The 13,423-nt window shown below is 38.8% G+C and overlaps 1 protein-coding gene across 1 annotated transcript in view; it reads left to right on the top strand.

Moving 5' to 3' along the window:
• The first annotated feature begins 7,107 nt into the window (after window positions 1–7,107).
• The window catches only part of FBXO34 (F-box protein 34), a 152,263-nt gene continuing 145,947 nt past the window's right edge, over window positions 7,108–13,423 (top strand). The window contains exon 1 of the mRNA XM_073211211.1: window positions 7,108–7,377. The gene's annotated coding sequence lies outside the window, so the exon portion shown is untranslated. The remainder of the gene's footprint in view (window positions 7,378–13,423) is intronic.

The raw sequence follows: 13,423 nt of genomic DNA, 5'->3' as shown, positions 1-13,423 counted from the left end.
ATTTCTATCAGTGTTGACTTTTATCATTCTGTTAAAATTATGTATGCCAAATTTCTTCATTGTGAAATCACTAAGTTTTTTTTTTACTTATTAATTAAAAAGTTATTCATATGCATTTTATGGAAAGCTACTTTGATATCATGTAAACATCTTGTTCCTCATCACATTTTCACCCACAGTTTTAGTGTCCATGGTTGGTTTTTCCCTGAACTAATTATTGCTATAATGTTTGACAGTGATATTCTAATTCCATCATTCTTTCTACATTTATTAGTTGGCATTATTCTATAAGGTAAAGCTTCCTATAGTTATTTATTTATTTACTCATTCACATATGCTTATATCAGGATGGACTTGTGGATTCCTGTTTTATTCAATGGGTCATAATAATATCACACCTCCTAAGGAGGTAGAAACAGAGGTATGAAACACAAAGGACATCAATTGGAAAGGTGACTATTTGAAGTTATGAGAGTGAACAGCACCTCCGGGAAATATTTCATATTAAATTAAGGGGTAAAGAACTAAGCCTTAAGACATGTTTATACGTTTTGAGAGCTGGAGGAGAAAATAGAGAAAAGAAAATAAATGAATTGTTACAGAAACGGTCTGAGAAATGGGCAAAGAAAAAGGTAGAGAAATGAGACAGCAGAAGAAAACCAGAGTGTTTCCAGAAAGGATAAACTGTACATTTGAATTTTAATACCTTTAATCAGCCTTACCATGATTATCCTTCAAGACTTTGAAAATAAAACTAGAGGATAAAGCAATGGATTAAGCTGCTTGAAAAAGCTATGTTAAATTGGCACTCATGTCAAAAATACTTCTTGGAAATGTTTCTACAGTGTTGGATATTGATATAATATTGAAGCCATTGAAAAGTATATCAGTGAAGATATCTTTGGATGCAATTATCAGTGAGCCCAATTCAAATCGGCATAAAAAATATAACGGGAAGTTTGTTTGGCTCACTTTTCAGAAAAGACCACAAGTTGAGCAGGCCTTAGGGTTGGTCCGAACTAAGGGAAAACAACATCTTCCCAGAATTTTCTGGGTTCTATCTTTCTAACTGCAGAATTCCTAAAGCCTAACAAATCTTTCATCTAAAACTAGCTCTAAGAAGCTTTTTTTATTCTAAGCATCATCATTCTGTCAATCGTTTCAAAACTTTGAAGTCACCCTTATCTTTTCCTTTCCCTTTTCTGTAGTGTTTACCCTGTGACCAAAGTACAGTTTCTTGGTAATGTTTTCAAGAACTACTACCCTGACACAGACCGTCACAATCTCACATCTAGATAACTGCACTTATGTTCTAACTGCCATTTTGTCTCTAAGTCTCCAATATATTGTTTGTGAATTCTGAAATTCTGCCTTGCTAAGAACCTTTAAAGACTCTTTAAAAACTTTCCCCTGGTTTCTAAGGTCTCCCAAATTGGTTCTTTATTCAGCTATCCAAATCAATCTCCCTCTACTTGTTCCATCAATCAGCAAAATAGTGTACTTATTTCTTCCCAGCTGCCACATTCCCATCTCTGCTTTCTGAAATGCCTTCTTCCTTCTTATCCATTGTTTAGTTTTATTCCTCTTGTAAAGCTAAGCTCAAGTTCTACTTCCTCAAAGAAGTAGTTTCTAAGGTGGTAGGATGGAGGTCCTCTCTCCACTTTCTCCCTTTTGCTCCCAGAATCAGGCAAGCCTAAAAAAGGACATCCAGCCTTTTAGCAAACCTTCCAGCAAGTGCAGGCAATACCTACAGGATGTTTAACCTTATACCTGAAGGATCTAGTTATTTTATAGTTACCACAACATGATGGCAGACCACTAAGAAGGCCTTTTTTTGCTCTTTCCATCCTGAACCTTCGGGCTTAGAAACCCCAACCCTTTCTGACAAGGAACCTAACTAGGTCAAAAGACTGATAATTGGCACAAGAAACGATGGTTCCCTGGAGCCAGGAAAAAGGGAGACTAAAAAAACGAAACAAAAATGTTTGTAGCTACAGGGGAGGAGGCTTCTCTGACAATGAGATGGGTAAGGGAGAGGTTGAGGTCTGGCCCCTGTGAGAGAGTTTGGGGAGTAGTAGAATCCGATAGAAGGAAGCAGAAGAGTCATTCTTATACCTCTAAAAGGTTGTTTTGTGCTTCTCTCAGGCTGTGTGAACGTGACCCATCTCCAAATGGTGAGACTAGCTGGGGACAAGTATAATACTATCTCCTCCTTTCTAGAGTATGAATATGAGGTATCAGTCAGGGTACTGGCTGGAAATAAATAGCATACTCAATGGATTTAACTGAAAAGTTTGAAAAGGAATTATTTTCTGAGGTGTGGGCAGGGTTAAAGGGCCCAACGAAGGCTGGTGAAGTACCCCGGGATTAACAACAGCTGAAAGCAGTCACCACCACAAGCTGAAGAAGCAAAGGCTGTAAGCGGTGTCACCAGAGGCCTGGGCAGCCAGGTCTGTGGACTACCTGGTGTGGCCGTAGAGTAACAGCCCTGCTGCACTCACCTGGCATGGTAGAGAATGAATCCCCATATCTCTCCCTCCCTCCCGTTTCAAGAGCCATTCCCGGGGGAAAGCCAGGATAAGGGAGAACAGGGCATGCAGTCCTTGGAGGTCATCCTTCTAAGGCACAGAGTGCAGGGTACAGAAGAACAGATAATGAACCTGTGGTGTGAGGACAGAACCAGAATACCTCACACACTGAAGTTATACCAGTGGTTGTTCTCAGTTCTGAATCCCGTAGCGCTTACTGCTTATACCCTCGTTTCAGTTTTCAACTTTCCATAAGTACTTGATGCTTTGGACGACCCAGAAATTCACCAGACACGGGTCCCCTGAGGAGCTTGAGTCTGACGGGTGATCACTGGAGCACTTAGAATGTTCTCTCCTGTGGCTGGGTGCTGTAGGTCACACATGCTCAGATTGCAGGAGCAGAGGCGTGTGCAGGTCCTCTCTCGTGGTGTGAGTTTTATGTCAGGTTCCATATAAAACCAGAATGTTAGTCCATATACTGTGGCAAATCTAGGGACACCACAATGGCTTTTACAAGAATCAGGTGCTTGTGGTTCTCTGCTCCCTGCTCTTGCCTCTTTCCATTCTTGTAACCCCAGTTTTCTCTGTCCTGACCTCTTTGTATTGTATGTCTTACTCTCAGATTCCCTGAGAGAGGATTAAATCGTGTCTATTTGTACCCCTCTGTTCCCATTAGACAGAGTCTTTCTATAAGCCATCTCAAAGGGTAAACATTTTCCTTGTGTTTGGTCTATAGGTGAAGAGTTAAGTTCTGGCCCAGGTCACACAATACAAATATGGCCACTGTAATGAGCATCTTCTGAACATTCTCTCTCCACAATCACAGTTCCTTGGTGAAAAATCTTGCCTTTTCATTGTAGAAACCATTTCCCTTTCCCAGCTTTTCTTCTTGATGCGGTGCAGACATGTGATGTAGATTTTGCTAATCAATTTCAAGACTTTGTTTCAGACTGGAGTCATATGGGGAAAGAGGGAGAATGCAGGGAATGCACTGACGAAGATGGTGCAGTTCTGTTGTTGATGAAGTAGACCATAGAAACAGAAGAAGAAATGGGTATCCACATCTGCTCTTACTCTATATCCCAATTCAAAGAATCCTTTACTCTTCCTAAGGATGAAGACTTCATGGAAAGAAAAGAAAGGCCATCAAAACAGTATTTACATCTTGCAGTCAGGGGGAACTTTAAAATGCAAAAATTCTCTTGTGCCTCTGCCATTGCCAAGCAGAGATATGATTGGGCTTTCCTGCTGTTCTGGGAGGAAGGTGAGACAGGGCAGAGCCCAGTACACATGTGGGTCCAATCTACACTAGCTGATTTCCAGCTGACCCTGAGTTACATTGAGCCAATCAAGTCCAGCCCATTATACAGCAGTTGACCCCAAGACACATGGACAAATTCAGGGGAGATCAGTGGCACTGTCCAGATAAGCCTAGATCAGCTGACCCCCAGATAACCTCGACACACTTGAACAAGGCCAGCTGAGGTCAGCAGTTGTATTCATTCATGCCCTGTTAACATCAGCCGATTCCCAGCTGATCCAGTTTAATTGTCAATAAGACTGAGCTGCTCAGTCAGCTGGACAAGACTTGGATCCCTGTCCCCCCTTTATGGCTCAAGAACCAGGCCCTACACTGAGAAGTTGCTCACATGGCCCAGGACTCCTGTCATAGTGAGGAGAGCTCCATTCCAGCACTCAGTGTCCCCTAAGATCCTCATTCTGAACAACAGCACCCTGAAGAGCTTCTGGGTCATCAAACATGTTATCTCTATGTGCAGAAGCAATCTGAAAATCATGCTTTCTTCGCTCACAGTTGGACTGCATGTTTTTGAAATGTGAAGACTTTGAAAATACCACTTCTTCCTAAATTTCTAAAGGTAAACTTAGTGAAGAAGTTGAAACCCTTGTGGGGTCCTCTATAACCCCATTAGCACCCTCCTTACTCACATTCTAAGGCCAGCGAGACACAACCCAAGGAGGGAAGCTGAGAACAGCGAATTCTCTGTGAACTTTGTGGGCAGGGTGAGGCTTCCAGGACCTTAGGATGCAATGTTTCCTCAAGAAAGGGAAGCCCCTGGCCAGTGTCTTGCTGGCACCCCTCTCCCACCTTCACTGAGGTCTGCATGTATTGCCAGCCACACAGGTTTGGTTCTGGATGAAATGTTCACCACCATTCTTTGCAGTCTGAAGTGGCCGGCAGGATCTCGGTGACCTGAAGTGTTCAAAGTGACAGCCACAATGCCCGGTGTCACGCCAGTCTTGAAGACACTGTGCCAGGTGGTGGCCTGTGTGGGGATAGATGGGGGACAGCAGAGCAGTCCCAGATTCTCATGGACTGATGTGGGAAATAGTGTGTTTCTATTCAGAGTCATATTTTTAATTATTGCAACCTTCTTTATGTAAGTAGAGACAAAGAATTGGTCACTGGAGTTTGTGCCCTTCTGAAGAAAGACATCAAGTTTTTCACGAACTTTGGTTCAAAACAATTTAGAAAAGGTTACATGCAGTGTGATTCCAACCACATGACATTCTGGAAAAGGCAGAACTACAGTAGAAAAATCAGTGGGTGCCAGGACTGTGGGGAGGAAGCGATGACTAGTTGGAGCACAGAGGATTTTTAGAGCTGTGAAACTACAGTAGAGCTATATGATGCTACAATGATGGATACATGTCATTTTACATTTGCCAAAACCTATAGAATACGTCAGAGTGAGCCCTAATGTAAACTATGGTTTCTGGGTGATTATGATGTGTGTAGGTTCATCCACTGTAAAAAATATACCGCTTGGTGGGGGATGTTGATAATGGAGGGAGGGGTATCTGTGTGTGAACAGGGGGTATATGGTGATGTTCTGTTACCTTCTGCTCAATTTTGTGGTGAATCTAAAATGCTCTAAACAATAAAGTTTATAATTAAAAACACTAATCTGAAATTTACAGAAAAGTTGCAAGTACAGTACAGATAACATTTATCTTGAACCATTTGGGAGTAAGTTGCCAACCTACCCCATCACCCCCAAATACTTTCGGGGCATATGTAGGACATCCTCCTACATAATCACAATATAACCGTCAAAATCAGGAAATTAACATTGGTAATGCTACCTAGTCTTGATGCTCTATTAAGTTACATTAATTTTCCTAGTAATATCCTTTATAGCAAAATAAAGGATACAATTCAGGAAGTAAAAAATGAATTTAAAGGACATAAATCAAATTTAATGGATGCTACTTTTGAGGACAAATGATCAGAATATGAGAAGCCATTAGTAAAGAGCTGGAAATTTCCAACTTTTATTTTGGGCTTAAAATACAGAGTTTGAGAAAAAGACTGAAAGAAAAGGAGCTGAACATTTAAAAGAAGTTGAGCTGATGATGGACATTATAAGATTCAGTCTTTAGAAAATATGTCAAAACACATAAAATTTCAAGTAGCTACAACCAAAACCGCCTTCAAAATACATGACAAGAACAAAAAACAATTTCAGAATCACTAAAAGAAGCTTTGAATGGGATTCTGATTTTTAGGGAAGCATAATGCTATACTCATGAGAAACTGAAAGCCAGAAAGGAAGAGTGAGCCAATGAACCCAACAGAAAAAAAGCTGGAAAATGTTAAGTGCACATGGAGCAAATTCTAATTGATAAAGTAAGAGCAAGCCTCTGGTGAGCATGTACTAAAGATGAGAGCTAAGGCTGCTATTTTTGAAGAAGACAACAGGGATAGTGGGAACTTGGAAGTGGATATAATGAATGTGTCAGAAAATGGCCACCTCCCAGAAGATGAATAAAAGGAGTTTTGAAGAAATGGATTGACACAGTTCAGTTAAATAGTGCTTTAAAACTTCTTGCAGAAAAAGCAACCAAATATGCCAAATGAATGAAGAAAGTCAGCTAATAGATGTGCTTAAAGAACATATAAAGTCTCTAAATGAGTAAGCATTATTGCAGTTAGAAAAAAACACAGAAGGAATAGGTCAAAGCTTTGACAGAAACTTTAACTTCTTTCTGAAACGTATTGAAAAAAGAAATGAATTTTCATCAAATTACCGATTTGGAGAGAATTTACCCTGTGTATTTAGAGGAGAACCTTTCCACCTGTAAAACAGAAAACAAAATTCTTCCAGAAAAAATTCAAAAGAACTCCCTATTATCAAAGCTAGTTTATTCCCCATGAAAGATAGGTTCATAATAAAGGGATGAGAGCTCTGCTGGTTGAGAGAAACTTTGATAATTTAAGAAGAGAAATGAATACACTGAGACAATTGTAAAAGATCCCTAAGTTTCACACATCCAGATGGGATATTTGGCAGAGGCCCAAGAGAATCACTAGGGAATCCTCTGAATGACCAGATGCCCAAGAACAGCTGACTGTGATGTCATGGAGAGCCAGGGTCTGGTGTGTTCTATATGGACCAATGCCATGCCTACCAGGTCAGAATCCCAGAAAAAGGTTCCATCCCTCAGACCAACTCCATCTTGACTCAGATCCTTCACAGGAGCAAGACTGAGCTTGTCCCAGTGCTCCACACACCCACAACTTCCCACCTGAACCAGTTTCTCATCTACCATCAGGGGTCAGATGTTGCAGATGGGACAGAGGACTATTCCTGAGAAGTGGTTCCCCCTAGCCTTTCTTTCTTCTGGAGAGTAAGGCTGAAGCATCCCAGGAACCTTTTCAACCTTCTCTCTGGAGACTTTCTGACCTGGCACATCATCCATTGGCAACAAGAAATGTCTCCATACCAAAGTTTTGGGCTCTGTTCACATAGCCTGAAAATAGTGTATTCCATTTTGAGTTGATCCTGCCTTCCAAGAAGTCTACTCTGAAGATCCAAGACCACAGAAGGTTACATTTTTTCTCTTTACTAAAGTAAATTAGATTTTTTTCTTTTAATTTTATTGTTGAGTGACTACACAAGGGCTCAAATGGAAGCTTGATAGGATTATAAATTCTTAGGATAATGTTTTACAGCTATAGATTTTCTTTTTTTGGTATCATTAATCTACAATTACATGACCAACATTATGTTTACTAGACTCCCCCCATCACCAAGTCCCCACCACATACCCCATTACAGTCACTTTCCATCAGCATAGTAAGAAGCTATAGAATCACTACTTGTCTTCTCTGTGTTGTACAGCCCACCCCGTGCCCCCCCCAACATTATGTCTGCTAATTGTAATGCCGCCTTTTCCCCCTTGTCCCTCCCTTCCCACCCATCCTCCCCACAGTCCCTTTCCCTTTGGTAACTGTTAGTCCATTCTTGGGTTCTGTCAGTCTGCTGCTGTTTTGTTCCTTCAGTTTTTTTCTTTGTTCTTATACTCCACATATGAGTGAAATCATTTGGTACTTGTCTTTCTCTGCCTGGCTTATTTCACTGAGCATAACACCCTCTACCTCCATCCATGTTGGTAAGATTTGTTTTCTTCTTACGGCTGAATAATATTCCATTGTATATATGTACCACATCTTTATCCATTCATCTACTGATGGACACTTAGGTTGCTTCCATTTCTTGGCTATTGTAAATAGTGCTGCAATGAACATAGGGGTGCATATGTATTTTTCAAACTGGGCTGCTGCATTCTTAGGGTAAATTCCTAGAAGTGGAATTCCTGGGTCAAATGGTATTTCTATTTTGAGTTTTTTGATGCACCTCCATACTGCTTTCCGCAGTGGCTGAACTTATTTACATTCCCACCAGCAGTGTAGGAGGGTTCCCCTTTCTACACAACGTTGCCAACATTTGTTGTTGTTTGTCTTTTGTATTGTGGCCATCCTTATTGGTGTGAGGTGATATTTCATAGTGGTTTTAATTTGAATTTTTCTGATGATTAGCGATGTGGAGCATCTTTTCATGTGCCTGTTGGCCATCTGAATTTCTTCTTTGGAGAACTGTCTGTTCATATCCTCTGCCCATTTTTTTTTGTAGATAATTATTTTTTATTGAAGGGGAGTTGACATACAGTATTACATTAGTTTCAGGTGTACAACACAGTGACTCAACATTTATATACGTGATAATTCTAGGTACCAGCTATCACCATGCCAAGTTGTTACAATATTTTGACTATATTCCTTATGCTATACATTACATCCTGGTTACTTATTTATTTTACAATTGGAAGTGTGTACTTTTTTTTTTTTTTGTGAGGGCATCTCTCCTATTTATTGATCAAATGGTTGTTAACAACAATAAAATTCTGTGTAGGGGAGTCAATGCTCAATGCACAATCATTAATCCATCTCAAGCCTAATTCTCATCAGTCTCCAATCTTCTGAAGCATAACGAACAAGTTCTTACATGGAGAACAAATTCTTACATAGTGAATAAGTTACATGGTGAATAGTACAAGGGCAGTCATCACAGAAACTTTCGGTTTTGATCATGCATTATGAACTATAAACAATCAGTCCAAATATGAATATTTATTTGATTTTTATACTTGATTTATATGTGTATACCACATTTCTCTCTTTATTATTATTATTATTTTTAATAAAATGCTGAAGTGATAGGTAGATGCAAGATAAAGGTAGAAAACATAGTTTAGTGTTGTAAGAGAGCAAATGTAGATGATCAGGTGTGTGCCTGTAGACTATGTGTTAATCCAAGCTAGACAAGGGCAATAAAACATCCATGGATGCAGCAGATTTCTCTCAGAACAGGGGGGGAGAGGTTCTAAGCCTCACCTCTGTTGATACCCAATTTCTCACCTGATGGCCCTCCTGCGACTGTGCCTGTCTTAGGTTGTTCCTCCCTTGAGGAATCTTACCCGTCTCTGGCTCTCTGCCCATTTTTTAATTGGATTAGTTGCTTTTTGTTTGCTGAGGTGCATGAGCTCTTTATATATTTTGGATGTCAACCCCTTATCAGATATATCATTTATGAATATATTCTCCCATACTGTAGGATGTCTTTTTGTTCCTCTGATGGTGTCCTTTGCTGTACAGAAGCTTTTCAGCTTGATACAGTCTCATTTGTTCATGTTTGCTTTTGTTTCCCTTGCCCCGGGAGATATGTTCATGAAGAAGTCACTCACATTTATGTCCAAAAGATTTTTGCCTATGTTTTTTTCTAAGAATTTTATGGTTTCATGACTTACATTTAGGTCTTTGATCCATTTCAAATTTACTTTTGTGTATGGGGTTAGACAATGGTCCAGTTTCATTCTCTAACATGTAGCTGTCCAGTTTTGCCAACATCAGCTGTTGAAGAGGCTGTCATTTCCCCATTGTATGTCCATGGCTCCTTTATCGTATATAAATTGACCACATATGTTTGGGTTAATATCTGGACTCTCTATCCTGTTCCACTGGTCTGTGGGTCTGTTCTTCTGCCAGTACCAAATTGTCTTGATTACTGTGGCTTTGTAGTAGAGCTTGAAGTTGGCAAATGAGATCCCCCTGCTTTATGCTTCCTTCTCAGGATTACTTTGTCTATTTGGGGTGTTTTGTGGCTTCATATGAATTTTAGAAATGTTTGTTCCAGTTCATTGAAGAATGCTCTTGATATTTTGATAGGGATTGAATTGAATCTATAGATTGCTTTAGGCAGGATGGCCATTTTGACAATATTAATTCTTCCTAGCCAGGAGCATGGGATGAGTTTCCATTTGTTAGTGTCCTCCTTAATTTCTCTTAAGAGTGTCTTGTAGTTTTCAGGGTATAGGTCTTTCACTTTCTTGGTTAGGTTTATTCCTAGGTATTTTATTCTTTTTGATGTAATTGTGAATGGAATTGTTTTCCTGATTTCTCTTTCTGCTAGTTCATCATTAGCATATAGGAAAGCAACAGATTTCTGTGTATTAATTTTGTGTCCTACAACTTTGCTGAATTCAGATATTAGTTCTAGTAATTGTGGAGTGGAGTCTTTAGGGTTTTTTATGTGCAGTATCATGTCATCTGCAAACAAGGACAGTTTAACTTCTTCTTTACCAATCTGGATGCTTTGTATATCTTTGTTTTGTCTGATTTCTGTGGCTAGGATCTCCAGTACTATGTTGAATAACAGTGGGGGGAGTGGGCATCCCTGTCTTCTTCCCAATCTTAGGTGAAAAGCTTTCAGCTCCTCACTGTTAAGTATGATGTTGGCTGTGGGTTTGTCATATATGGCCTCTATTATATTGAGGTACTTGCCCTCTATACCCATTTTGTTGAGAGCTTTTATCAATGAATGGATGTTGAATTTTGTCGAATGCTTTTTCAGCATCTATGGAGATGCTCATGTGGTTTTTGTCCTTTTTGTTGATGTGGTGGATGATGATGATGGATTTTTTAATGTTGTACCATCCTTGCATCCCTGAGATGAATCTCACTTGATCATGGTGTATTTTTGAATTCAGTCTGCTAATATTTTGTTGAGTATATTTGCATCTATGTTCATCAGGGATATTGGTCTGTAATTTTTTTTGTGTGTGGGGTCTTTGCCTGTTTTTGGTATTAGAGTGATTCTGGCTTCATACAATGAGTTTGGAAGTATTCCTTCCTCTTCTATTTTTTGGAAATCTTTAAGTAGAATGGGTATTATGTCTTCTCTATACGTCTGATAAAATTCCGAGGTAAATCCATCTGGCCCGGGGTTTTGCTATTGGGTAGTTTTTTGATTACTAATTCAATTTCTTTGTAATTGGTCTGTTTAGATTTTGTGTTTCTTCCTTGGTCAGTCTTGGAAGGTTGTGTTTTTCTAGGAAGTTGTCCATTTTTTCTTGGTTTTCCAGCATGTTAGCATATAGATTTTCATAGTATTCTCTAATAATTCTTTGTATTTCTGTGGGGTGAATTTTCCTTTCTCATTTCTGATTCTGTTTATGTGTGTAGGTTCTCTTTTTCTCTTATTAAGTCTGGCTAGGGGTTTATCTCTTTTGTTTATTTTCTCAAAGAACCAGCTCTTGGTTTCATTGATTTTTTTCTTTTATTTATTCTTCCGAATTTTATTTATTTCTTGTCTGGTCTTTATTATGTCTGTCTTTCTGCTGACTTTGGGCCTCATTTGTTCTTTTTTCCAGTTTCAATAATTGTGACTTTAGACTATTCATTTGGGATTGTTCTTCCTTCTTTAAATATGCCTGGATTGCTATATACTTTCCTCTTAGAACTGCCTTCACTGCATCCCACAGAAGTTGGGGCTTTGTGTTGTTGTCATTTGTCTCCATATACTGCCTGATCTCTGTTTTAATTTGGTCATTGATCCATTGATTATTTAGGAGCATGTTGTTAAGCCTCCATGTGTTTGTGAGCCTGTTTGTTTTCTTTGTACAATTTATTTCTAGTTTTGTACCTTTGTGATCTGAGTAGTTGGTTGGTACAATTTCAATCTTTTTTAATATACTGAGGCTGTTTTTGTGGCCTAGTATGTGGTCTATTATAGAAAATGTTCCATGTGCACTTGAGAAGAACATGCATCCTGCTGCTTTGGGGTGTAGAATTCTGTAGATGTCTGTTAGGTCCATTTGTTCTAGTGTGTTGTTCAGTGCCTCTGTGTCCTTACTTATTTTCTGTCTGGTTGTTCTGTCCTTCAGAGTGAGTGGTGTGTTGATGTCTTCTAAAATGAATGTATTGTTTAATTAGTAGTTTAAAACCTATACATGCTGAAGTTAATCTACAAGAAGATATGTCAAAGAAATAATCAATCTTCCCATGTTTTCTTCTGCCTGCTACTTATATAGATTTTCTTCTTCCTTCCTAACTACAACCCCTAAATAGAATTTGTGCCTCATATTGAATTTACCGTGTATCACAATTCTTCCAAGTGGTAAAGATACCTCAAGACAAATGTTGGGCATAGAAGCCACAGGGCATAAATATGCAAAGAAGTAAAAAACTAACCTTTTCAAACAATAAGGCTTCTCTCTCACTTACCAACTTTACATTTCCCTGTATGGCCCTGGAAGATGACTGGTTAGCCAGAGACGGATAAGATTCCTCAAGGGAGGAACAACCTAAGACAGGCACAGTCATAGGGGGGCCATCAGGTGAGAAATTGGGTATCAACAGAGGTGAGGTTTAGAACTTCTCCCCCCCTGTTCTGAGAGAAATCTGCTGCATCCGTGGATGTTTTATTGCCCTTGTCTAGCTTGGATTAACACATAGTCTACAGGCACACACCTGATCATCTACATTTGCTCTCTTAGAACACTAAACTATGTTTTCTTCCTTTATCTTGCATCTACCTACCACTTCAGCATTTTATTAAAAATAATAATAATAAAGAGAGAAATGTGGTATCCATATATAAATCAAGTATAAAAATCAGATGAATATTCATATTTGGACTGATTGTTTATAGTTCATAATGCATGATCAAAACTGAAAGTTTCTGTGATGACTGCCCTTGTACTGTTCACCATGTAACTTATTCACTATGTAAGAATTTGTTCTCCATGTAAGAACTTGTTCGTTATGCTTCAGAAGATTGGAGACTGATGAAAATTAGGCTTGGGGTGGATTAATGATTGTGCATTGAGCATTGACTCCCCTATACAGAATTTTATTGTTGTTAACAACAATTTGATCAATAAATAGGAGAGATGCCCTCACAAAAAAAAAAAAAGTACACACTTCCAATTGCAAAATAAATAAGTAACCAGGATGTAATGTATAGCATAAGGAATATAGTCAAAATATTGTAACAACTTGGTATGGTGATAGCTGGTACCTAGAATGATCATGTATATAAATGTTGAGTCACTGTGTTGTACACCTGAAACTAATGTAATACTGTGTGTCAGCTACCCTTCAATAAAAAATAATTATCTTAAAAAAAATAAAATAAAATAAATGTATTGAATTCTATTTCCTCCTTTAATTCTGTTAGTATTTGTTTCACATATGTCAGTGCTCCTGTGTTGGGTGCATATATGTTTATAATGGTTATATCCTCTTGTTGTAC

This window comes from Manis javanica, chromosome 8 (assembly GCF_040802235.1).
Source record: "Manis javanica isolate MJ-LG chromosome 8, MJ_LKY, whole genome shotgun sequence".
NCBI lineage: Eukaryota > Metazoa > Chordata > Mammalia > Pholidota > Manidae > Manis > Manis javanica.
Note: the sequence above shows the minus strand (reverse complement) of the source record. Positions and strands in the feature narration are given on the sequence as shown.